Raw genomic sequence first — 25,573 nt, 5'->3', positions numbered from 1 at the left:
GAGGGGAAAGTGCGGCCTGGAGTCGCTGGTAGGAGCCGGCGGAGCTGGAGCTGTGGCGGCCCCAGACTTTGGGGCGCCCGCCGAGTACACAGACAGACCTATGGCCCCAGTCTTCATGGGAGCCCCCACCAGCACCCCCTCCTGCTCCCCTCCTGTCTGTGACCCCGCGCCAGTACCCTGGATTGATCTCTACCTCCCTCAGCCCTATTCCCTCGGGTGTCGACCCCCTCCCCCGTCCCCCTCCCCACCACGCCCTGCTCCTCAAGGGCCGCAGGCGGGGGACACACACGCTGTTCCCTGCACCTTCTGTTTGAGCGACCCGGAGCGTCTCGCCTTCCCTCCTGGGGAGAGACTGGCCCTCTGGCCCTCGGCGGGCGCCGCTGGGGTGGCGTCGCCGCGCCCCTGGGGCCGCGCCCTGCTTCCCAGGGGAACACCCTGCCTCAGGCCTGCCTCAGGCCTGCCTCACCTCTTAAGATGTGAGCCTCCTCCAAAGATGGCCCATTGACTCCTGGGCTCTCACTGGCCCCCTACCCTGGCCCCTTTCCTCGGGCCGAAACTCCGTGGAACACCCCGCAACATCTCCCTCGCCAGAAATGCTGCAGAAAAGGGCCCCAGGCATCCTCACCTGGCCTGGTTTTCCAGCTTTGGTCGGTGGTGCCTACTCATTCTAATCTTTGATGTAGAAAGGGCCCCAGAAGGCCTTTAAAGACAGCTCTGCTGTTGTCCATCAGAGTAGGCCCAAACCCTCCTGTAAGGTGTGCAAAATTGTGCCAAAGCTGAAAGGCTGCCTGAGAATATTTCTAGATCAAAGCCCCTAATCCCATTTCAGTAAATGTGCAGAGTTTCTGTAACACAATCTGGTTCCCGATAGAACTCCATCCTTTATCTTGTGGAGATCCTTGGATGGAAAATTAAGAGTGCAAATGGGGTTAGAAAGAATACATGGGCATCAAATAGGGAGTGACAGAAGAAGAGGGGTGCAGGTGGGGGGTCAGACTGGGGGAAACATCAGGAAAGGGTGAAGAGACATGGAACAGCTGTGGGAGGGGAAAGGAAATAGGATTTAAATGGGGAAAGCTACCTTTCTGTTTCTCACATAGAGCTTTAAGCTTTTAGTAGTAAGGCCCTACAAATGGTTATGGAGATACAGAGATAAATGGAATGGAAAGAAATGGGCTTTAAGACCATTGACAGCAAGTGATAGAAATGAAACATCAACAGAAGGTTAAGGAAGGGCAGTTAGTAATAGAGAAAGAGACTCAGAAAACAGGTTGGCAACCAAACATAAATCAAAAACTGGGAAAAACGAAGGACCTGCTATTCTAGTGTTAGGGAAGTTATTTATTTTTTAATTGGAAAAGGTAAAGTGTAAAAAGATAGGAAAGAAAAATAAAAGAAATAAGATTAAATGAAGAAACCATAGAATATGATAGCAAAAGAAGATGGCAAAAATAATAGAGGACTGAAGTTATGATGGAAAGACACACAAAAAAGTGCTTTTATCAAAAGGACGAAAATTCATCCCATAGAATAAGAATGAAGAAAGTGAAAAATCACATAGGCTTACATTGATTAATTTCCAAGAGAAGTAATTTGCCATTTCTAATTCAAAACCCCCCTTTCTGTTTACAACGAACTATAGTGATTTGGTGGTGGCAACATGACATTCATGGACTCAGAAGAACCAGATGGAATGTTGCTGAGTAAGTCCCTCTTTTGATGAAGTTTTGCTCAAAGTACTCACATGTGTATATGGCTGCCACTGCTTACAAGGTCTACCTTCAGAGTTAGCATATATAATTTGTTGTTCAATTATCAACTTTCATTGGCTTTAACCCAGAAAACTATTAGCATCTCAAGGCTCCATGGCCCTTATAAGGGACTGCCTAGAGAATGCTGTCAAGGAGGGAGCTACCTTAGCTGCTACTCCATGCTTTTGCTCACACCTGGACTGAGGTAAGGTTTCCATTAAAGATCAAGAGTGAGCTTTGTACTGTTACCAAAAACAAATTCATTATTATCCTTGCACTAATGTTGGGATTCTCTATGGTTTTCAGTTATGGTACATTACAATTCCCCTAAGAGGATTTATTTTTTGTTAGGTTTTGTTGATTTGGTTTTAAATACAAGTTTCTGAGATCCTCCCCCACCCAAACTAACTCAAAAACTTTGTGGTTGGACCTTGGCCTCTATATTTTTTTTTAAGCTCCAAGGGCTTCTTATATGTAACTAGGACTGCTTAACTCTGCTCTTCAGTATTCGTTTAAAGACAGCCAATGAACACAATCAGATCTCAAAGCAAGATTTTTAGGTTGGGGCTATACGTAGCAGATGACCCTCCCTATGTAAGGCATTAAGACATCTTTACAATGGACTTTACTTTCTACCCATTGAGCCAACAGATTTGTTAATAGGAGGAAAATATATAACCACATGTGTTCTTATAGCACAAGACCACAAATAGCTATGGTTTAATTTACTATTTCCTAAAGAGAAAAGAAAACAAGAGAAGCTGTTTCCTGTCTACTGCTGCAGTGTATTCATTTGATTGGTTTTCACCCACATTTATTATGCGGAAGAGTTCTTTGAGTAATGGCATATTTTCTGATATTTAAAAAATAAATAAATTATAAATCTGCACAGTAGGGTGTGGAATTCAGAATAATTTGGTCTTAGTATCTAGAAAGAATAAAATGCTAAAAGGTCTTAGTTCAGAACTTGCCAAGTTAATGTCAGAGTTGACTTTACAAGAACATTATTATTCCAACAAATACACTAAGTGAAAACATGACTATCCCTATACATGGTAACCTTAAAGCCTCAGTAGTAATCAAATCAATTATCATTAAAACATCTCAGCAGCTATCTGAGCCATCTCTGTTTTATTTTCCTGTTAATGTTTACACATGTAAATAAAATGCGTCTTTGCCCTTGTTCAAATTATTTTGAGTACAAACAGTGTTCTTTGCATCAGCAACTGTATCTCGTGGGGCCAATATTGTAATTAATGAGATTTGAAACATATATTCACAGCCAAATTTGAGATCCCAGACACGGAATTGAATATCCATTGTCTGTTTTCATTTTTAAGAAAGGGAAAGACAGGAGATTTAAGTCTTCCTTTAAAGAAACACAGTATATTTTTTAGAAGTTATTGATTTTTTTTAACCTCGCACAGAAGGCTGATTAATTTTGTGGGGCTGGAATTCAGGGTAGGAGAGTGCTGACTACCTGAACCACTGGAATGAAACACATGCATTTGAGGTTGATCTTTTTCTTTTTCTTTTTCTTTTATTCTTTCAGATATAGACCACCACAGTTACTCAATCATTAGGTCTTTCTCTCCTGCCCTGGTTTTGTTTGTGTCCATATGCACAATTTTCTCTTTTTGGAAACTGCATCTTGTTCTTGAAAGCCTTTATCATTTTAAAATAGGCAGTTTGTTATACCACCCCTTCTAGATTAACTATACATTTCTTTGATCCTCATTTTTTCTATAGAACATTAAGGTTAATAATGTCCCTATTCTTCTAGTCCATGGAACTTCAGAAAAGATTTACCTTTGCTGTATAGAACAAAGAGACTACTTTTTTATGTTTAAATAGAAACTAATGGTGAATTTAATTATTTGCATCACAGACAATACTTAGCATGTTAACTTAAAAAAGAAAAATATTTAGAGTAGAAAATATTTATTTAGAAAAATTAAAATAAACTAAGCATTGAAATTTATTAAAATTAATTTTCTTGGGGCGCCTGGGTGGCTTAGTCGGTTAAGCGTCCGACTTTCGCTTAGGTCATGATCTCGCGGTTCGTGGGTTCGAACCCCGCGTCGGGCTCTGTGCTGACTGCCAGCTCAGAGCCTGGAGCCTGTTTCAGTCTGTGACTCCCTCTCTCTAAACCTCCCCTGCTCACGCTGTCTCTCTCTCTCTCTTCTAGAAATAAATAAAAATATTAAAAAAAAATTAATTTTCTTGTTTTCAGGTAGTTTTTTCAAGACAAAATTTTTATATTATTAATTTGTTTCATAAACTAGTTTATGAAAAACATTCTTCTTACATTCATATCACTTTTCATTTCAAATCATTTAACAGATATCTATTTGTTAATACTCAATATACCTGATAATTAGATTTTCCTAACCAGCTTTTTTAACTGGATAAACTGAGTCCTAGAATGATTTATTAGCATGATCTGATCCATAAAGAGAACAGAACTGTTCCAGGATGAGAACTCTGTGTTCCTAGCTGACACTACTGTTCTCAGACACGAAGCCGCACCTCTTTCTCTCCGAAGTGACTATTCCACAGAGGAATGTGAGCAAGCTCTGAGATGTTTGTCACTCAAACTACTGTATGAAACTTCACTCCCAGACAGAACAGACTAGCATGCTTAGACTCACAAACTGCTTACATGCCATGTACCAAAGTAATTGAATGAACAGAGTCATTACAACTGTAATACTCTGCAACGTGGTCTCTTATACCAGAATAATAAATGAAATGGAGCCTCAAATTAACATTATTTGACACACTGTTATTGGTTTAACATCAGTTAATCTGAGGCAATGACTGTTTTCTTAACCTATTGCCCTAGATTTTTAAAATCCCAATTTAGCTATACATAAACACTTACCAGTGGGTTAGGACAGTGTACAGATCTACTGGTTCTAAACCATTCCATCTCTAGAGTGCCTAGTCTTTTTTAGCACCATTAAGATTTGAAATTTAATAACTTAGAAAAAATAATCCTGATATAAAAAATTGCACATAAGCTGAAGATGATGAAAAATGAAAAATGTAGGGCTACCACATATTGCAATTTCACACACTTTAGCACATTTTGCAAAACAAATTCCAAGTGTTGCAGTGTTCACTGGCTGGATTTTTGTCATTAGATGTTGAAAGTTATGTAATAGGAAGTGTGCCAAAGAGTGCTCTTTATTCAAAAGTATTACTATTTTTTCAGGTGCATTCCTAAATCTTCACAATGGTTTTTCACCTACTAAGGTTATGCCAGTGTGATGTCTTTGCACTCCTGCATTTGACAAAGGCCCCAGTCTCAAGAAGGAGGCTGTGCAACATTCCAGGCAGTGTCATTTCCTTCTGTTGGAAATGGAAACATAGGGGGAAAAATACCTACTACATTTCTTTTTAATAATTTTCCAACATGATTGGGTCCTCTCAATGAAGTATGTCAAAAAAGGAAAGTAATAAATTATTCCACTATTATATTTTATTTATCTTGAAATAGTTTGAATATAAGGGCTTAAAATACATGTTTTAAGCTCTTTAGCTGTGTTAAAAATATGTTTTAGACAAGGGCTGAATTGGGGCACATGGGTGGCTCAGTCTGTCAAGTGTCTGTTGATTTCAGCTCAGGTAATGGTCTCACAGTTTGTGAGATCGAGCCCACTGTTGAGCTGTGTTAGCAGCAAGGAACCTGCTTAGAATTCTCTCTCTCCTTCTCTCTGTTCCTTCCTCACTTGCACACACTCATGCTTTCTTTTTCTCTCTCTCAAAAATAAACGTTAATAAAAAAAAAAAAGGACAGGTGCTGAATATAGCAATTGCCAATAATAAGCCATAAGGTAGAAACAACCTTATCAGGGTCATGTATACTTGCCAAAGATACAGAAGGTACTTACATTTTATTTATTTTGGGGTGCTTAAAGTGTTTTTGAAAGCAGTTGGGCTCCTTCCTATATATTGCAGTACCTGAAGATTTTTAAGTAGTCTGTGTTGGTAATTGCTACTTTCTAGCATCATCATTAGATTATAGGTGTATAAGCCAGGTTCCTAGTCAGACAAATAATTCTATAATCTTGTTATCATCAGCTTTTCAAACTCTTCAGGTCTTTTCCCTTGGACCTGAATTTTTGAAGGAGAGGTTAGAAGGATTCCCTGCCACATGGTGCTGAGTTATTGACTACTGCATAGCAAATCTCCATTAGCCTCACCCAACTTGTAAGACTCAAGTTGTCTGTGGTATTGGGAGCCAGTGTTAAAAAAGTTAAGAAAGAATACATTTTTGTGTTATGGTCTGCAACTAGTCCATGTTTACCTTCTACCCTGTCTTCCCTCTAATGCTCATGGGAGTTTTACTTTGAGGATAACCTTGATCGCTGTCTATAGTCCTATGAACACTACTTAAGGCTAAAGTTATTGCTTTGCTAAGTTTGTTGCTCCGAGTTAAGGAGAATTTTGGTCAAGGATGCTGACCCATGGAATATTCTTTTTTGGTACAGTGTTTGAGGCTGAGGTGCCCGGAAATTAGAGGCTTTAGCAAAACTGTATACTTTACTCTGGCTTTTCTCTCTGTTTCTTTAAGGAAGGAGATAGATAAACAGCTCTCTCTGTTAATGAAAGTAGGCTGTTTGCAGAGAAGGGTGGTCAAGGAAGAATCCAGTTCTGGACACTTTCAGCCACCCCACTGGAGGAGTTATCTCTATATCCCAACTTTCTTGCACTGCCTCCATTGTTCTTGCCTCGGCTCTTATGTCCTCCCATCTTTCTATTCCTTCTTTCACCTGTTCTGTCTTCCCTCTGCCCATTCTTCCCCACCCCCCACCCCCTGTCCCTGACAAAAGGACAAAGGTGAGAGAAATAGGGAAGTTTCATGGAAACATATTAGATTGAAACTGCAATTTTTGTAAGTCACAAATGTTTGATTGCTTAACAATGTTACATGGTTCAACTTCAACTATGCCAAAATTTCAGTTCCTGCAAACCACATCACTGACTTCTTAGGTATGAACAACACTAATATTTATAAGCTTTATAATATGCCAGGCACTAAGTGCTTTACATATTGTATCTCGCTCAGTAATCTTCATAATCATTAGAGGCATTCACAAATTTTGCTGGTTCACACAACTGGTGAATGATGGGATTGTAATTCACATCCATGCAGCCTATCTGTTCAGGCCTTTTCAGAATCCAATACAGAGATTCTTCCAACCACTCTTCCCCTCAATATTTACTCTTTCATGTACTTGATTCTAGAAATGTGAGATTCTTTGTGAATTCAGGTTGGATTAAATAGAGACAAGACCACTCAAGCCAGGTTTATGGGATCTTACTTCAGCATGGTAAGCAGCAGTGAACTCTGTTCTTACACCTAAACCTCCTGATTAGGCAAAATCAGAAACACCAACCCACACCCTGCTTTATTTCAGCCTTGGCCTGTATCAAGTACATCATTTCCTCCCATTTTGACTATTGTAAAGTAAATACCTTGGCTCATCGTATGTAGGATATTAAAAGAAGTGATTTGGTATGAATCTATTTCTCTTTTGATAGTTAAAAGAGATACATATTCTCTTTATTCCTCCTAGATTGCTCAATTCATGTCTTCTTTCCAATCTTCACCTTGTTCATTTCTCTTTCAGTTAATCACATTTCCCAGATCTATGTGGCTCTAAGATCTGTGGTGGATAAAACCTGAAAACCAAGATCTTTGTTTTAATTCACATTCTGCTTGGGTAAAGGGAGACCTGGATCACTGGGTCACATCACTATTCAGTCACTGGATCACTATACATACGTGCCCTACCTCTGGAAATCATCACAAACTGTTCCCCTGTATCTAAATAAGATTGCAATTCCTTTGGGGGTTGTTTTTTGTTGTTGTTTTGGGATCCCCCCCCCATGTGGTTTTCCTTTCCTGGTGGATTATTGTAGTTCACTGTTACCTTTCCTTCTTCTCTTGTTTTTTTTGGGTTTTTTTTTTTTTTTTTTTTGGTTTTTTTGGCTTCACTTCCTCCTTCTATTGTTGTCGCTGTCTTTTTCCTCTCATCACTTTTCCTGTTGCCTTTCCAGTTGGGTGGGGCCCCCATCTAAGTCACTCACTGTCTGGCTCTAGAGTATCTTTAGTCCCAGGGGAAAACAATCTTGTGCCAAATAGTTAGAATCCCTAGGGCATCAGAAGAAAGCTCCCAGAGACTAAGTATCCCTAAAATTTTCCTTTATTGATTTTATGTTAGAATGAAATCCAAGGATGCCTAATTAGGGGGAAAAAAATCATCCTTTTGGCCTCCTAATCCCAGACCATTCTGAACTCTGACAGCACTAGCATCCATCAAATCAAACAATGAAATCAACTTCGGTTACTTAGCATAATAGAAATAAACTTGTAATATTCTATTAGTGAAGGATCAATGTCTCCTGTCTTGAAAATAAACATCAGAGCTTGGCCTCAACATTTATGTAGCAGCAGGAGACCATTATTTTGTGGCAACATTCGATTACATTGACATCAAGACAGATTTATTAAATTAATAAATAGTACATGATTTTCAGCCTTTCATTTCCAACCGTCACCACCACCCCACTCTGCAAGGTGATCTTCTGAAACCTTTCATCCATATTTTTGACTCCTTATTATCTATGACCTCTATTTCCTTTTTATTATTTGTCATTTTACACTCAAATTAATATTTTTAGTATCTATTTTTTCAGATAGGAAGTTTTAATTGGTTATTAAGAAGAAAGTTAATAATGAGAATCATCAAATCTTTTAATTGTTAAAATATTTTAGTGGTGTAAAAATTGAAGAGGAATTATTTCATATATGTTTTTCAGAGTTCTGAATGTGGCTAATAACAAAAGGCCACCACTCCTGCTGTCTCTTCCTCTAACTTTCAACCTCAGGGCCTTTGCCCTGGCTATTTCCTCTGCCTGGAATGTTCTTCCTTATGCTCTTTGCATGGCTGGATTTTTTTTCTCATATTCAAGTCTGCTGGAATGTCATTTCCACGGGAAGGTTTTCTATAAGAGTCCTTTTTAAAGTGCTTATTCCCCCATCCTCAGTCACTCTTCCTCCTGTTGCTCTGTTTTATTTTCTTTATAATCACATGTCATATTTGAAAATGTCTATGATTTGAATTACTCTATTAGCTTGCATAGTCCATGGGGACAGTCGTCTTACACTTCTTCTCATACTTCTCTTACACTTCTTCTCTATGTCTTAAGACCTGGAACAGTACCAGATACCCAGTGGCACTCAGTAAACAAATGTTCATGGATTGACTAGATGAATGAATGAATGAATGAATGAATGAATAACTCTAATAAAACGGTCATACATGAGTAACCTCAGATCCTAGCTCTCTTAGATATTTACAACATGTAATCTTTCCAGCCTTCTGCCCTACCCCTCCAACACAGGGGCTCCTTATATTTTTAGAAACAATAGTGATTGGACAGAGAGTATCAGCACACCTTCAGATTTTAGGTTTCTGCTCTTATTCCATTTTATTGTCCCAGCATCTAAACCAATTTTGCAGAATTTTGGTGAGAAGGACATGAGAGAGAGAAGTATTTTCTCCTCCTTTGTACCACCACAGATCTAACTTACCTGGAGTTCCAAGTGGCTTAATGTTGCTGACAATAAGGAAACAAGTAGCACATAGTCAGCAGATTAGTTTTCAGTAATAAACTTTCATTATGTTACTCTCCTACTGAAAAACCTCAATGCCTCCTCACTGCCTATAGGATAACTTTCTCTTCCCGTAGATTTTTATCCAATCTGATCCATCAATACTTTGTACTTAATTTATGCATGTCTGTCTTCCCTACATATACTCCTTGAAAATAGCCTCTTAATTCATAGATGCTTATAGAAAACCTACATGTTGAGCCTTATATGAACCTTATATGAATATATTGTTGAAGAAGACGATTCCCTGCTTTCAAGCCCTACAATTCCTATGCCAGTTTGTACTTTGCCTTTGGGAAGTGACTACTAATGTTTCTGGAATTAAATTTTAGTTTCAGTAGCTGAAGTCTAACAACCTGGATTTAGATTCCCTGCTGCATTGTTAGCTGTGTAATCTTAGCCAAGTCACTTAACTTCTCTGTGTCTTAGTTTTATCAGCTGCAAACTGAGATGTTCCTACTATATGTTAGGGTTATAATGAGGATTGAATGAGAAAATGCACATACTGGGTCTAGCAAAGAGCTTGACATATCATACGTGCTTAGCAAATGTTGTGTTCCTCAGAGTCGATGCATGCCCTGTGTTGTCTGTTAACTCTCAAATATACCTGGCACATCTGTCAACACTTTGTCACTTTGTACATGCAGTTCCCCTTGCTTTGCATTACTTTCCCTAGTCATATCCAACTCTTAATTCCTTTGAAAGACATCCTCTGCTCTTATAATTATATCACATTTAATAAGTGGCCTTTTATTAGAAATTAAATTTTCCTGGGTCTCATCTCTGCAATGAGTATAACTGTAAGGATACTATTGTGATTCTTTAGCAAAGCCCAAGATGGTTCTATATTGATAGCATGTATCTGCTATCTCTTATCTGAATTTAGTAACTAGAGAATCCAATGCCAAATTCAATAGCCTCTGTATTGGTTGTAGTTGGTCACTGTGATGTCATCATTTCAAATTTCATGGATTCAAGGGTGAAAAGAATTTTGTCATTTAGTCACATCTGCAAAGGAGTTTTCCACAATGTTCCTTAATTCCAGTGAAGAAACCCTTATGTTTAACTGTTAATACAATGTAAAGTACTTTTCCTCATTGAATCGGCAATGCAATGGGAAAAAAAAAATTAAGTCATCCTCCTCCTCATAATAAGCCTGCATATACTTCAAGACAGTCATCAAGTAATCCTCTTCTCCCAAATGAACAATCAAAATATTTATTTGCATAGCTAATATCACAGACAGTCTAGGCAAATAGACAAAGTCTCTCTCCTGTGAATACTATTAGCTTGTAGTTCATGGTTTAGGCAACTGCTCTAGAGTGAAATAAAATCTTCAGAGACTCCTACTGGTCAATCAACACTTAAAATGTTTTTCTAAGCTACTCCTGGTAATTGGAATCTTTTAAGCATTTATTAAAGATAGAATGGTAATACTTAAAACAATAGCAGTATAGTCATCCATTCAACATTCATTTAACATCTACAGTATGTAGTATAGAGCAACACAGTATTTTGCTAAACAATGGGTGGGGTGATGCAAGAATCTGTTAGAAGCAATAGCTACCATAAAGAACTTTAATTTTCTTAATGTTTATTTATTTTTGGGAGAGAGAGAAAGAGAGAGAGAGAGAGAGAGTGTGTGTGTGTGTGTGTGTGTGTGTGTGTGTGTGAGCTGGGAAAGGGGCAGAGAAAGGGAGACACAGAATCCGAAGTAGGCTCCAGGCTTTGAGCTGTCAGCACAGAGCCCAATGCAGGGCTTAAACCCACAAACTGTGAGATCATGACCTGAGCTGAAGTCGGACGCTTAACCAACTGATCCACCCAGGCACCCCTACCATAAAGAAATTTAAAGAAAGGCACAAAGCTATTACTAAATAATTATCATGAGCTAGGCACTGTGCTAGGTGCTGAGGATGCACACATAAAGTTTCTTTGAGGAGCTCGTAATCTAGAGAGGAGTATAGCAGGCTTATATATATTTCAGTATGGTATTTTAAGTGTTATGAAGGATGTTAGTGGCAATGAGTACTCTGGGTTCATGTTGGACTACTTCTACCTAGAGTTTGCTTGACATTTGAGAGGGGCCTGGACTAAGGAATAAAACTTAGCTAAATAAAAAAAAAACAGTAACAATAATCTAAAAAGAACGTGGGGAAGGGCATTTCAACAATGGGAGCTGATACACGAGATATGTATACACGTTTCAGAAGCTGAAAGGAATTTGCCTGTGGTGGGAAGACTGGAGACAGTTGTGGAGATAAAGCTGGAGAGTAAGCAAAGACTGATTCATGAAGAGTTTTGTATGAATACTATGAAAAAGACTGAGTTTTAAATCCTTGAGTAGCCTTGAGAGCCGCTAGAGAATTTTAGGCAGAGAAATTACCTGATCAGATTTGCAATTTAGAAAAATCACTCTGACAGTTGTCTGAAGGAGAAGTGGGAGCATCAGTGGAGGGAGGGAAGTGGAGGAGTTATTACAAGGATCTAGGTGGTAACTGATGAAGGAAGGACCCACGCTGGGTGCAGTAAGGGATGGAGAAGAGGGAATCGTATATGATCTAGAGATGGAGAAAAATGAGAACTGGGACTGCTATGTAGACATTTCATAAGATTGGGCAAAGATTATTTGACCAACTTCTTACAAGATTTAAATTAAATATCTATAGATTTCACATAGACATAGAGAGTTTACTCCTTATACTTCATGTACAAGTACTTTAACTATAAATTACCTCATGTGATTAGAACTAATTTTATTTTTCAGTGAGAATTCATCTTTTCAATAAAAATGAAAGTTGCTGGGGAAATCAGCATTCTGATTTCTTTTCTTCTGGTTTCTTTTTTTTTAAGTTTATTTATTTATTTTGAAAGAGAGCATATGCATGACCCAGGTGCCCCTTTCTCCAGGTTTCTAATGTATAAAGAGCTTCTTAGAATTCTTCTCAACAAACAAACTCTCCAACAAACAAAAATAAACTAAATATTAGAACCACAACCAAAAAAAAGAAAAATTATTTTTAAAAAAAGATACATAGAGGGGCACCTGAGTGGCTCAGTTGGTTAAATGTCCATCTCTATATTTTAGCTCAAGTCATGATCTCACAGTCCACGAGATCAAGCCTTGAATCAGGCTCTGTGCTGACTGGTGCCTAAACTGCTTGGGATTCTCTCTCTCTTTCTGTCTCTCTTTGCCCCTCCCTCATTGGTGGCACCCTGCCTCTCTCTCAAAATAAATTAACATTAAAAAAAACCTACATAGATACATAGATAGATACAGGATGAGGAACATTTCAAAATTCTGGCTTAGATCATATAGACTTTGACTGGAAAAGCTTCTGGATCCTGTAGAACTTCCCTGCTGTTGAAAGTTAGGTTCTCTGAAAACAGAGTCTGAGATGAGTTTGAAATACGCTATGTTTGGTAGGTGTCAATGCTCTGAAATGAAAGGGGAAGATGTAGGATTGTGCAAAGGAAGAAGTCAGCCCCAAGGCAGGCCTGACAAAGCCTCAGCCAATCAACTGCAGATCTCTAGAGCAAATATTATTCCTCTGGGTGTCCTGTGCCCCTGCCAGAATGGCCTGGCTTTTATACCCCAGTCTCAGCGTCGGAGGAGAGCTGCCTCAGGGAGGACAAGATCCCTGGAGAGGTGGTTCTTAGCAGCTGAGGCACTCCCTGAAGATGCTGACACTCCCCCTTGATAGCAGGTCCTTCTTTGAAAGGAGATCTCTGTGGGCCCCACACCCGCACACTAATGGTTGGATAGAGCTTGAAGACAGACCAGGCCATCTTCCTGGCCTTGGTAGAACTAAATCTACATATCTGTATCACCCCAACCATATCTCTAGATCTCCTACCCTTATACATGCTATTTTCAAAATTATAGAAAACTAAGAAAATGAGAAAAGAATCATTGAAAGCTGAGTTTAAAATTATTTAGTTATTAATAATAATATACCAGTGGGAATTAAAAGGAAAAAAAAAATTGATGTGAGGATATTGTTATCTTACCTTTCTACATGTACAGTGGAAAATCACAGAATTAATAAAGTGTACTAAGCAATCACATAACTTCATGGAATCTAGCACATTAGAAACTGGTGTAGAGCACTCCTGAACTATGCAAGTCAACTGTGGTTTCCTTTCTCCATCCAGTCAGTTACAGCCTTACCTGAGGGACCTTTACGAAGGCATTTAAATTCTCTTTGCTTGAGTCACTAATAATTGAACAGTACTCATAACAGGAATACTATCATGTAGAAATTATGCCACAAGGTACAAGATGGAAGAGGAGACAATTTTAAAAACCAATAGAATGACTAAAGAAAAAATGGCTCATCAGAGTTTAGAATATCAGTCTTTTTCAACATTATGGTAGAGTGAGGGGCAGAAAACAGTGAGGATCTTTCATTTTGATTCCTATAACTTAGTACTATGCATTGAATTCATAGATTCCTCATCCATCAGAATTTATCTCTGTGGTTAAAACTTACTGATTTAGATTCCATAAATTTGTCATGTTGTAGTAGGAATACAGCTGTAGTCTGTCATTCTGGCTGAGAAAATATTTTATAATGATTTTTTTCCCTGAAAAGGAGGAGGCTACTAATATTGTCCAAGCATATCTTCAAACTTTGGGCCTGCCTTTTATTTCCATAATGTCAGCTGTGGTCACAACCCATTACCATGGGCCAGTAATGACTTACATTTTTAAAACTAGTTGTCCTATTCTTTTTTTTTTTTAAATATTTTTATTTATTTCTAGGAGAGAGAGAGAGAGACAGCGTGAGCAGGGGAGGGTCAGAGAGAGAGGGAGTCACAGACTCTGAAGCAGGCTCCAGGCTCTGAGCTGGCAGTCAGCACAGAGCCCGACGCGGGGCTCGAATCCACGAACCGCGAGATCATGACCTACGTGAAAGTCGGACGCTTAACTGACTGAGCCACCCAGGCGCCCCAACTAATTGTCCTATTCTTAACATTTTTTCTTACATTATGCAAAATGTTTAGAAAGTAAGTCATAAATAGCCTTTACTTCAAGAAATATATTTTTTACTGATTTAGATGGGTTTTTCTGTTCCTCTTTCATTGTAACCCCTCTACTTACCCCAGCTAATGGGGTTCTACATTCCTTTTTAGATGCTATGCTATATACCAGAGAATCTCTGTCCATACAACTCTAGGTAAAACCAGATTAGAGCAATAATATAGATGTGAGAAGAAGGTGGAAGAAGAGGGAAAGGGGAGCTCTGAATGAGGTAAATGACAATACACAAACTAAATGAATATGCCCCCAAAACATGTGAAGAGTAACCACCCCTCACTAGTTTCTCACAAACATCTTGGTCTTTGAATTTATTTCTCACAAACTGTTATTACTTGCCTATGGAAAATAATGCAGTTCAAAGTTGTCATTCCTAAAAGTTGTCATAACTTTCAAAAAAATCCAACAAATCAAATTAAATACTTTGATAATGAACAATTACATTAGATGCCTTTAAAAATTCTTTTTAGCGGCACCTGGGTGGCTCAGTCCGTTAAGTGTCCGACTTTGGCTCAGGTCATCATCTCACGGTGTATGAGTTCACGCCCCACATCGGGCTCTGTGCTGACAGGTAAGAGCCTGGTACCTGCTTCAGATTCTGTGTCTCCCTCTCTGCCTCTACCCTGCTCATGCTCTCTGTCTCTCTTAAAAATAAATAAAAACATTAAACATTTTTAAAAAATAAATAAAAATAAAAATAAAAGTATTTAATTATTGCAAAGAAGATCTTGCCACTACATCCATGAGAATTGCCATAGAAGACCCCTGTGGCCTTCCTCTCATTGTTCTCTTCCAAAACAGTTTCTCCTACAAGCAAGGTGGATTGCCTAAGCCCAGGTCATCACTGTGCACCGTTGGCTATAGAAGAAGCTAGGAAAATGCATTTGGGCCTTATACGATGGGGAAGGCAGGACTCATGCTATGGGGAATTCCTCAAACATAGAAAAAGTGTTCGAAAGGTGATAAGCAGCCACAAAAACCAGAGCATGGAAGGCAACCAAATACAGAGCTCAAAATGTGTGCATTAAATTACTGGTAGTGACGGTTAAATTTTCCCAATCATGGAACTGAGGGAAATACTGCTTATCCCCAGGGGACTGGAGAGAAGTCATTTGAGTACTTCTTGCTGACATCTTTCGTTGTGCTCTAGACAGTTCCAGATGGCAGGAAGTCCCTGCTCAGGCCTCTGGCTGGGACTTTTTCCAAAAGCTGACCCTCAACACTTCACGGGGGCAAGCTGCCAGAACAGCAGGGAAAGACAACTCACCTACACAGGCACAACCCGTTCCCCAAACACCTTGGAAATTTAACTGACACACAGTGGGGAAAAGAGCAGGTTTTCAAGCCTTGTTACTATGCATATGCTAATTATTAGGCAGAGGGGAACATGATAATTGAGTTATGAAACAACTAAATAAAAATAGACTACCTGACAGAGAGCTTCTTTACATGACGTTTTTACACAAGAATAAACAATGTGTTCTTTGTAGAGCTTAAAAAAAAAGAGAGAGAGAGAGAGAAACAGGGTTAGTTTTATTCTGTAAACTACAGTCTCTTGTTGTAACTAGACTAGTGCTTGTATTTGTTGACATTTTGATTTATAAAAACCTGAACAAGTTCAATTTCAATAATTCTTTTTGTTCAAGCAATACTAGAGAAGTGGGGGAAATATTGATGTCCCCACCACCACCCCACAAGTGGGATATGCAAAAGCTTTCAAATTCTCTTTGTTCAACTCTGGGTCAGATTTCATGAAAAAGTAATTGAAATTCCTTTTGCTCCCCATTCTTCCACATATGTATAGAAGTTTGTGTTCCTAATGAGCACCAAGAAGCTTCCTTCCACAGAACTTTATCTTTGAAAGATGAAATAACCTATTTCCCTCAACTCTTCTCAATCTTATTTCTGTGTTTCAATTGCTCTCCCTCCTTAACCACAACAAGGAATGTGTGCTAATTAATTCACTGTTGAAAAATTCAACAGTTTTAAATTCAACTGTTTTAAAATTATATTTTAAAAGGTTACTCAGAGCTCCCCTCCTTTAAGTTCCTAATGCCTAGAACCAGTGGCATGTGCTAAGAAGTGGCCAAAGTAGGGAGTGCCTGGGTGACTCGATGGGTTAAGTGTCTGACTCTTAGTGTTGGCTCAGGTTGTGAACTTGCAGTTCATGGGTTCGAATTCACATTGGGCTCTGTGCTGCAGTGGGGAGGCTACTCGAGATTCTCTTTCCCTCTCTCTCTACCCCTCCCCCATTCATGCTCACAAGCTGGTTCTCTCTCAAAATAAATAAACTTAGAAAAACGGGGGGTGGCACCTGGGTGGCTCAGTCCATTAAGCATCCAACTCTTGGTTTCAGGTTTCATGATTCTAACTCCCATATCAGGCTCTGTGCTGACAATGCAGAGCCTGCTTGGGACTCTCTCTCTTTTCCCTCTCTCTCTGCCCCTCCCCCATTCACGCTGTCTCTGTGTCTCTCTAAATAAACAAATAAACTTAAAAAATAAAAAAAAAAAATTGGGGGCTTCTGGGTGGCTTAGTTGCTTGAGCATCTGACTTCGGCTCAGGTCATGATCTCACGGTTCGTGAGTTTGAGCCCCTCATTGGGCTCTGTTCTGACAGTTTAGAGCCCAGAGCCTGCTTCAGATTCTGTGTCTCCTCTTTCTCTGCCTTTTCCCTGCTCATGCTCTTTCTCTCTCAAAAATAAATATTAAAAAGATTTTTTTAATAAAAAATAATTTTTTAAGAAAATTTTTTTAAAAAGGAGGGGGGCCTGGGTGGCTCAGTTGGTTAAGCATCTGACCTTGGCTCAAGTCATGGTCTCATGGTTTGTGAGTTTGAGTCCTGTGTCCAGCTCTGTGCTGATAGCTCAAAGTTGAGCCTGCTTTGGATTCTGTGACTCCGTCTCTGTCTTCTCCTCCCCTCACTCACCTTCTGTCTGTCTGTCTCTCTCTCTCAGAAATAATAAATAAACATTAAAAAAAATTAATGTTTTAAAAAATTTAAAAAAATAAAGAAGTGGCCAAAGTAGAACCCAAAGCAGAGAAGTACTTACATTCTAGTCAGCATTTTTTAACACTGAGTCACTGTGGATAAAACCAAGAGTACATTATACCTATGAAATGGCAAACAAGTAGTTCATTGTGTATTCAGATTAATGAAGAATTTGTGTAATATTCTTTGAGATCCTTTGTTTAAGAAGAAAGACAACAAATAAAGATAGTAATATATAATAAAACAATTTAGAAGAGTCCCAGGTAAGCCATGCTTGCACACAAAATGTTATTTTCTTCACATCAAATGATAAAAGTGATTTAAAAAGGGGGGGGGGAAGTATTCAAAGTAGTTCCTGATAAGAGGAAACAACCAGATAATTTAAAGAAAATGTCTCTAAATTAGATGCTAATTTGTGTTATCTACAGAGAAATTCCCTTTTCCCAAGTAGCCACTAAACATAAATGCATGTATGACTATGGTAGGAAGTGCCCTTCCTTGAATGAATGTTTGCCTTTATAATTTGCCTTCCTAGAACATGATCTCTACCAAAGTAATAAACAGTGGAGATTACTTTAAAAACACACTTGTCAGCATAGCACATTCACTTTTGCAACAAGTTCCATTTCAAACAAATAGAGTGAGGAATTAAACTTAATTGCTAACCCAGGGTTAACATACCAGAATCTTCCAGGTAAATTATATTTTAAAAGGTTACTCAGAGCTCCCCTCCTTTAAGTTCCTAAAGCAGGAAGGTTGAATATTGCTCAAGAATACCCAGAATTCAGTGAGATAATTTACTAGATCACTCTCTGTCCTGAAACTGAGAGGACAAGATCGACCCATGTTGTTGTTGCCCATGACCCAGTGACATGTTTTGCCCCACCACTTGAGATAGACAATGGAGAAGTGTGGTAACTAATATTTCCTGCTTTTTTTGTGAAATGATATGTTCATGGTATCACAGACGATATTTTAGGCTTAGTCAATAGAGGCATGCTCTTTTTGCCAATGGGCATGTTAAGTGATAACTAATAACTTTGGATCCAAAGTTACCTGAAAATCTGAGGATGGACTTTGCCCCACTTGCTTTGTTTCCAAATCAATCAGATCTTACTTGAAGCTCAAATGTGACAGTGACCTGTGTTATCCTGATTATACAGTTTATTAAATGGAGGACTTCTACTTCCCTTCCTTGATTTCATTTTTGTCTTCACCACTGCACTTCCCTTCACCAGAGAGAAGATCTAGAAAGAAGAAAAAAATGAAATTGAAGTTTATGAACTACTTGTTATTACCAGTGTTTGGGAGAATAATTTGGTTTGAAGTGTTTTGAGGAGGAAAAAAAGGTTTGAAAGTTATCTGTGGGTTTGTATACTTGTCCCTATTGCAAAACCAAGCTACTGAAGCATTAATATGGTATTTTAGAATATACTTACTAAGAAAAGCTTACTGTTTTCAGAATGCTTTTATGCTATCATCTCATTAGATCCTCCTAAAAGTCCTGTGAAGTATATTAAACAGGTATTATTTATTTTAACACCATCATTAATCACTCCATTTTATAGGTGAAAAAAAAAGGACACAGTGTTAAATGTAGCTCAGGAATACCCAGCCAGTAGTGGTCAGGTTGAAACTAGATACAAGGTCGTCTGACCTATGATCCCAGATGCCTTCTACTTAGTCATCTGTCTCTGCTTTCTGAACAGTCGCACAGTTTGTAACTGGAAGGCTCTTACATGTTGTTCACTTCGCAACCTGCTGTACTCCAAAAATGCAGTTGTAGAACTTAGAATGCATTGTCCCACTAGAACAGTAATGTCTATTTTCCATAGACCCGTATGTCACTTCATAAGAACTTATGCCTAACCCACAAGAGTTAAATATGTTCCTTTAAGACAAAGTATGTTTCACAGACCCATATTCCCTTAAGAAAGTTTCAAGGAAAAAAAGTTCTAAGGCCAAATAAGTTTGGGAAACACAGCATATCATATATCCCACTCAGTGATTCATAATGTACATTTGCATATTAAAGGCTTTAAGAAGTTCTGCAGGAAAGAAAACTGCTTAAAATTGTTCCATTGAGAATTCATCAACCTTCTTTGACTTTGAAACCTTTTCACTGAGTAACAGATATTAACACCAAAACTAGAGTTCCCCAAAACACGTTTTGGACATTACTGCTATGGGAAAATATGTTGAGTTACAATTAGAGATGTTTGGAGCATCTCCGCTGCTCTGAAATTGGGGGTTTCCTTGAATATAAGATAGGTACTAGGAGTCATTCCCATAATATCAGCCTGAAACTGAAATCAGCCATGTATGTTGAGACATAAAGCAGGGCCAGACACTGAAGGATAAGGAACAGAACAATAAAGGTTAGGAATGTTTCTTGGGAGCACTGAAATAAGACCAAGATGATGTGGCAGGGGACACATGAATGATGAGAGTGAAAAGGGAGCAGCTAGCTTGGAAATTTATTCTGCCTTCCTCTTTCTGCTTCCTCAAATCCTGCTACTGTAGACACTTTCCTAGACCAAACTAAGGGTAGGAAGCAGGGATGAGGCTGAGAGAAGGAGGGGTGGACCCAAACATTAATGGCTGCCATGGAAGGAAAAAACAGAGAAGAGAAAAGATGGCACCTAGTAGAAGCAACTACTTTCCAGTTATCATATTAAGGAAAGGAAGAAAGCCAGAGACTGCCTTTATAGCCTATGTCCTCCAAGAGTCAGATGAGCATTCAATGTATCATACATACTGGGACACTTGGAATGAAAGTGGCACTGTTAATAGTCATGCTAAGACAACTATGTAAACAGGCTAACTAAGATAATGCCTGGCATAAGTTATATGCCTGTTCCTTTTTGAACTATGAACCATGGCATTCAGAAAAAAAGATATAAAAGACATGTATGTTTTTGCTGATAGTATGAACTGTAATGGGTTCTACTTTAAGTTGTTTAGACCACAATATTCTCAGGACCCCATTCAGCAAACGTGTATTGAGCATCTGTGGTGTGGAAAGCCCTGTGCTCAACACTGTGGAGGATGTAGATAAGCAATACACATCAATGACCTCAGGGAGCCTCTAGTCAACACGATGAATTAAGAGATTCAAATAACCAAAGCTGCAAGTAAGTTATCACAGATGGTCATAAGAGAACTAAGAACATATGCTGAGGAAGTTCTAAGGAGGGCTGTCCTGGGAGACTGTGGAAATCTGGCAATGTTAGAAGGACAAGAGGATTATTATCAGGGAGCATCAGGGTGGCTCAGTAGGTGGTCCAACTCTTGATTTTGGCTCAGGTCATGATCTTACAGTTCATGAGATCAAGCCCCACATTGGGCTCCTTGTTCTTAGTGAGTATTCTCTCTCTGCTTAGGGTTCTCTCTCTCCCTATTTCTCTGTCCCTCTCCCCTTCTCCCTTTCAAAATGAATAAACATTAAAAAAAAAGAAGATTAATTATCAGGCCTGGGGTGCAGGAAGGAAAAGATAGAGCTTTCTGGGTGGTAAGACAGCACCAGCAAAATTAGGTAGAGAGAAGCATGTTTGTGGTAGCATGAGGAGCATGGTCCCATTTGGCAAGAATTTAGGATTTGTGAAGAGAAATGGTGGCAGATCAAGTGGAAAAAACAAGTTGGGGACAAGCCTGTATAGGGTCTTGAATGATGCTAATGTAAATCAGGTGGAAATAATTTAGGAAATAATCAAGAGCTTTGATTGTATAGTACAAGTACAACCACAACCACTTGCCACTTTGGAAATCTTTGGAAAAATTGGGGCCAGTTTTGGACTATCATAAGGTTGAAGCCAGAAAACTAAAGGACTTGGAAACATTTGGATTAAATATAAATATGTATTAAGATTCTTATCAAATCCAAATTAGGTAATGATAATTAGTTTTGTATTGCTGCTATAAAATATCACCACAAATATAGTGGCCTGAAAAAATAGAAATTTACCATCTGATAGTTCTGTAGGTTAGGAGTCCAACATAAGTCTCAATAGGCTAAAATAGAGGTGGCAGCAGGGGTACATTCTTCTCTAGAGGCTTGAGGGGAAGGTCCATTTCCCTGTCTTCTTTAGCTTTTAGAGTCTATTCACATCTCTTGGCTCATAGCCCCCTTCCTCTGTCTACAGAAGTAGCAATGGTAGATGGAGCCCTTCTAACACTACATCACTTGACCTCCTCTGCCTCTTTCTTCCACTTTTAAAGATACTAGTAATTATATTTGGCTCATCTGAATAATCCAGGAGAATCTCCTTATCTGTTAATTAGCAACTACTTTGTTTTCTTTAAGAGAGAGAGAAAGAGTGCAAGCAGGGGAGAGGGCAGAGAGAGAGAGAGAGAGAGAGAGAAGAGAGACTATCCTAAGCAGGTTCCATACTATCCCACCACCCTGGGATCCCATCACCCTGGGATCATGACATAAGCCGAAATCAAGAGGCAGATGCTCAACCAACTGAGCCACCCAGGCACCCCAGGTAGCAGCCACTTTAATTCCCCTTTGCCATGTAAATAACATACTCACATGTTCCTGGGATTAGGACACAGACATCTTTGGGGAGTTGTTATTCTGCTTAGCACAGTAGTGTAGCAGTGAGGACCTTCCATGATGTTTTTATTCTCCCCGGTTCCCTTTGCCCAGGCATAGGCAAATGGTGTCATCCTTTATTTCTCAAGGCAGGTCTAATACTCATTGTGTACATAACAGACTTTTACTGAAGATTTGTGGATCACAACAAGTGATCACAGTACAGCATAGTAAAACACTTAAATTTGAATATAAAACTTCTTCGCTTTTCACATTTTAGACCACAGAGAGTTTCTTTTTAGCTGTTTTCTCCTTTAGTGTGCCCACTCTCCTCATCTCCAGACACCTTCCCCACCACCCCCTTATTCTCTCTTCTTTGAGTCCCGGGCCTGTCAAAATACCTCTCTCCCAATTCTCACTGGAAATGGAAAATTCCTGTTACTTTATTATTTAAAGCAATTTGGCTTGTTTGTGTCAGCCTTTCCCATCCAGGCTATGTCCTCCACCTTCCCTTTCATTACCAAAAAGATCCATCAGCATCTTTTTTGAAACAGATTCTGTGTCTGCAGTCCATTTTAGTTATTTTTAATAGTAATTATTGTCTTACCTTTCATGCTATTAAAGAAAGCTTTAATACCAGTTTTAGAAAGAATGTTCCCTTTCCGTTATTGGTGGGTTACCTTCTGCAATACAAGGAGTAATTGGACAGTGGTTTACAAAGAAATGAAACCAAGTAGCATGCTGTCACCTGGGATGCCACAATCAACCTGACTCTAGGAATCAGGAGACCTGGGTGCTCATTCTAGTTTCTCAAATGACCTGGTGACTTTGAGCAAGTTGTAGCCTCTCTGAGTCATCATTTCATCATGCATAAAACAGGAAAATTGAGTTAGATATTGTCTCCAAACTTCTGGAAATACCTCGTTGAATTAGTGAAGTTTATGTTTGTGGCCTGGGAACTTATTTGACATAATAAACAGTTAAAAGCAAACCAGTGTCAGAGGAGCCTTTGGGACTCCAAAAATTTTACTCTTGTGGTATCTGGATTAAACATCTGGGATTACATTCAATTTAGGGACATAAAGCTTTTTTTTTTTTTTTTGAAGTGCTGATGGGATGTAGACAACTCATGCCAGCTACAACAATGGACCGAAAAGAAAAACATGACAAGAGTCAGTGTTTTTTGAGAAAGATTAATCTAGCAGTTAGGTGTGGGATATAATGAAATAGTGGCAATGGGCACCAGGAAAACCAATTAAGAGATTGTTGTAAAAGTTCAGGCATAATAAAAATGTAACAGGATTCTAGATGAGACTTTTCCTGTTGTCTCAGGGTTTCCGCCAAAGCTCCACAGCTGGCAATAGGCAATAAGAGTTCATACATTCTAAAGAAAGTTGCTAAATGCATCCTTGCATGATAACTGGTTCTTTGACTGCTCATTCTATCATGACCCCATCCTATGTAAGAGAAGTTAGTGAATCATTAAAGAGAAGAGTCTGTGAAATAAGGGGATTTGCAAAAGTTGAAAGTGCGATGATTTTTGTCTCTTCTCAAATCACATGTTCTCTAGAGCTTGGGGAACAGAGGGGCTGATAACAGGCTCTCATCTGAAGGTGGGTAAGGACAGAGAGAATAGCAATAGAGAGCCTGACCTTCTAGAATTTGACCAGAAAAGGGGAGTGAATTTCCCCCAAGCCAAATATACAACATGGGAGGTAGCTGGGTTCTAGGGCTGCAAGCTGGGCCAGAATATCTCTTTTTTTTTTTTTTTTTTTTTTTTTTTTGAGAACAGAACAGTGTTCAGTCTTCTTGAGAGCAGGGCTAGGTGAAGGGGTGACTGATGCTGAAGAACACACAAAAGTACTCCGTGAAAGAAAGGGCCAGCATTGGAGAGCTGCTAGAGCCGAGACCATATGAGAGAGTACAGCAAGAGAGAACCAGGAAGGAAGTACAAGGAACAGTAGGTACCATCTCCTCTATCCCCCTCCATCCCTTTAACTTATCCCCTCCATACCTGTCCTGTAGGAGCCAGAAGCAGGTGACAGAGAAAGTAGAGCAAGGAGGGCCAAGGAACAGACTCTCTTTTACTCCCATCACTGATCTGGGGACTCCCTGGCCAGGCCCAAGTTGGAGTGAGGGGAGAAGCTTTAAACTGGATGGGAAATGGAAGTTTAATTTAGATTGGACTAGACTTTTTAATTTCTGAAAATGAGACTGTTGTCTAATATGCTAAAGTAATGAAAAAGTATATAGTATCTGCCTGAGATATCATCCAGGGACAGGAAAGGGAGATAAGACAAACATATCTGAAGGCAATGAAATTTAAAAATAATGCTTTTCCCTGTTTGCAACTCATAGAGCCCAGCTCTTATAATAAATTAGTATGATAGCAATAATAAATAATAATGATAATAATGACAATAGTAATAACAACCATTTGTTAATTATTGGCATAGTGTGCCAGATTTATGTTAGATGCTGAAGATACATTATTTCATTTAATCTTTACAACAATCTCATGAGGTAGATGCTATGAAATTTAACTCCATTTAACAGATGTTAACTTTGAGAGGTTAAATAATGTGCCACCAGACACAGGTAATAAGTAGCTCATTTCAGACCCCACAATCCATTTAGGGCTAGAATAAAGTAGCAGTTATAAAAGAGGAAAGAAGCAAGTAATTAATAATGAAATATCTGTGTTTATCATTTTAATCCAACAGTAGATGAAATAATTGATAAAAAATGATGACACAATTTATGTACATTGATAGGACTTCAATTATCATACAACCCATAAATAGCATTTGTTGCTAAATTTAAAACTAGTAAATACATTTATTAAATAACTTGCTTTCAATGGGTTGTTTTGGATTTTTGTTTGTTTTTTAAGAAGTGTTGCCTAGACATTTTAAAATTAGTTCCCTGAAATATAACTAATACGTTAATTTTTTACTTCAACTATATAAATGTTTTATTATGCCAAAGATATTAAATGGCAATAACTGAGTGCACACACATTTATTACTTGAGTGATGACATACGTGCTTAAAACAGATACCTAAATTAAAGAAAAACTTCTTCACTGTGAACTCCTTGAAGCAGGGATCTTATCTTATTTAAAATTGGGGTCTAACCCTCGAGGTCATGAGACAAGTATCATACATATTATAGATGCTTAGTAATTTAGAACTTTTTATTGAGCACCAACTAGGTTCCAGGCATTGAAGTAAATGTTACATGTCTATGACAGAGTAAATTTCCTTATAGTATGTTCTCACAGCCCTTGCCATATCCCTTCTGCCTTCTAAAGAGAACTCTGGATTTTGTTCTATAGCTTCTATTATCTGCGCTCTGAGGAGAAAAAGACTTTGTTGCCAGGTTCCTGGATATTTATGATAAAGAATTGAGAGACTGGGAGCAGGAGAAACAGAACTAATGAGGTAGGAGGAAGAAAGAGAGAAGGAAAGGATAGCCCTATGAAGGAAGGGCTTTGGGGAGGATAATGGCGGAGAGGTTAATTTAGGGAATACTGTGGTCGATTACAAATAAGACCTCCTTTGTTG

The sequence above is a fragment of the Hyaena hyaena genome, unplaced genomic scaffold (genome assembly GCF_003009895.1).
Source record: "Hyaena hyaena isolate Hyena2069 unplaced genomic scaffold, ASM300989v1 scaffold_188, whole genome shotgun sequence".
In the NCBI taxonomy this organism is placed as follows: domain Eukaryota; kingdom Metazoa; phylum Chordata; class Mammalia; order Carnivora; family Hyaenidae; genus Hyaena; species Hyaena hyaena.
The sequence above is the reverse complement of the archived record's forward strand: the minus strand, read 5'-3'. Positions refer to the sequence as shown.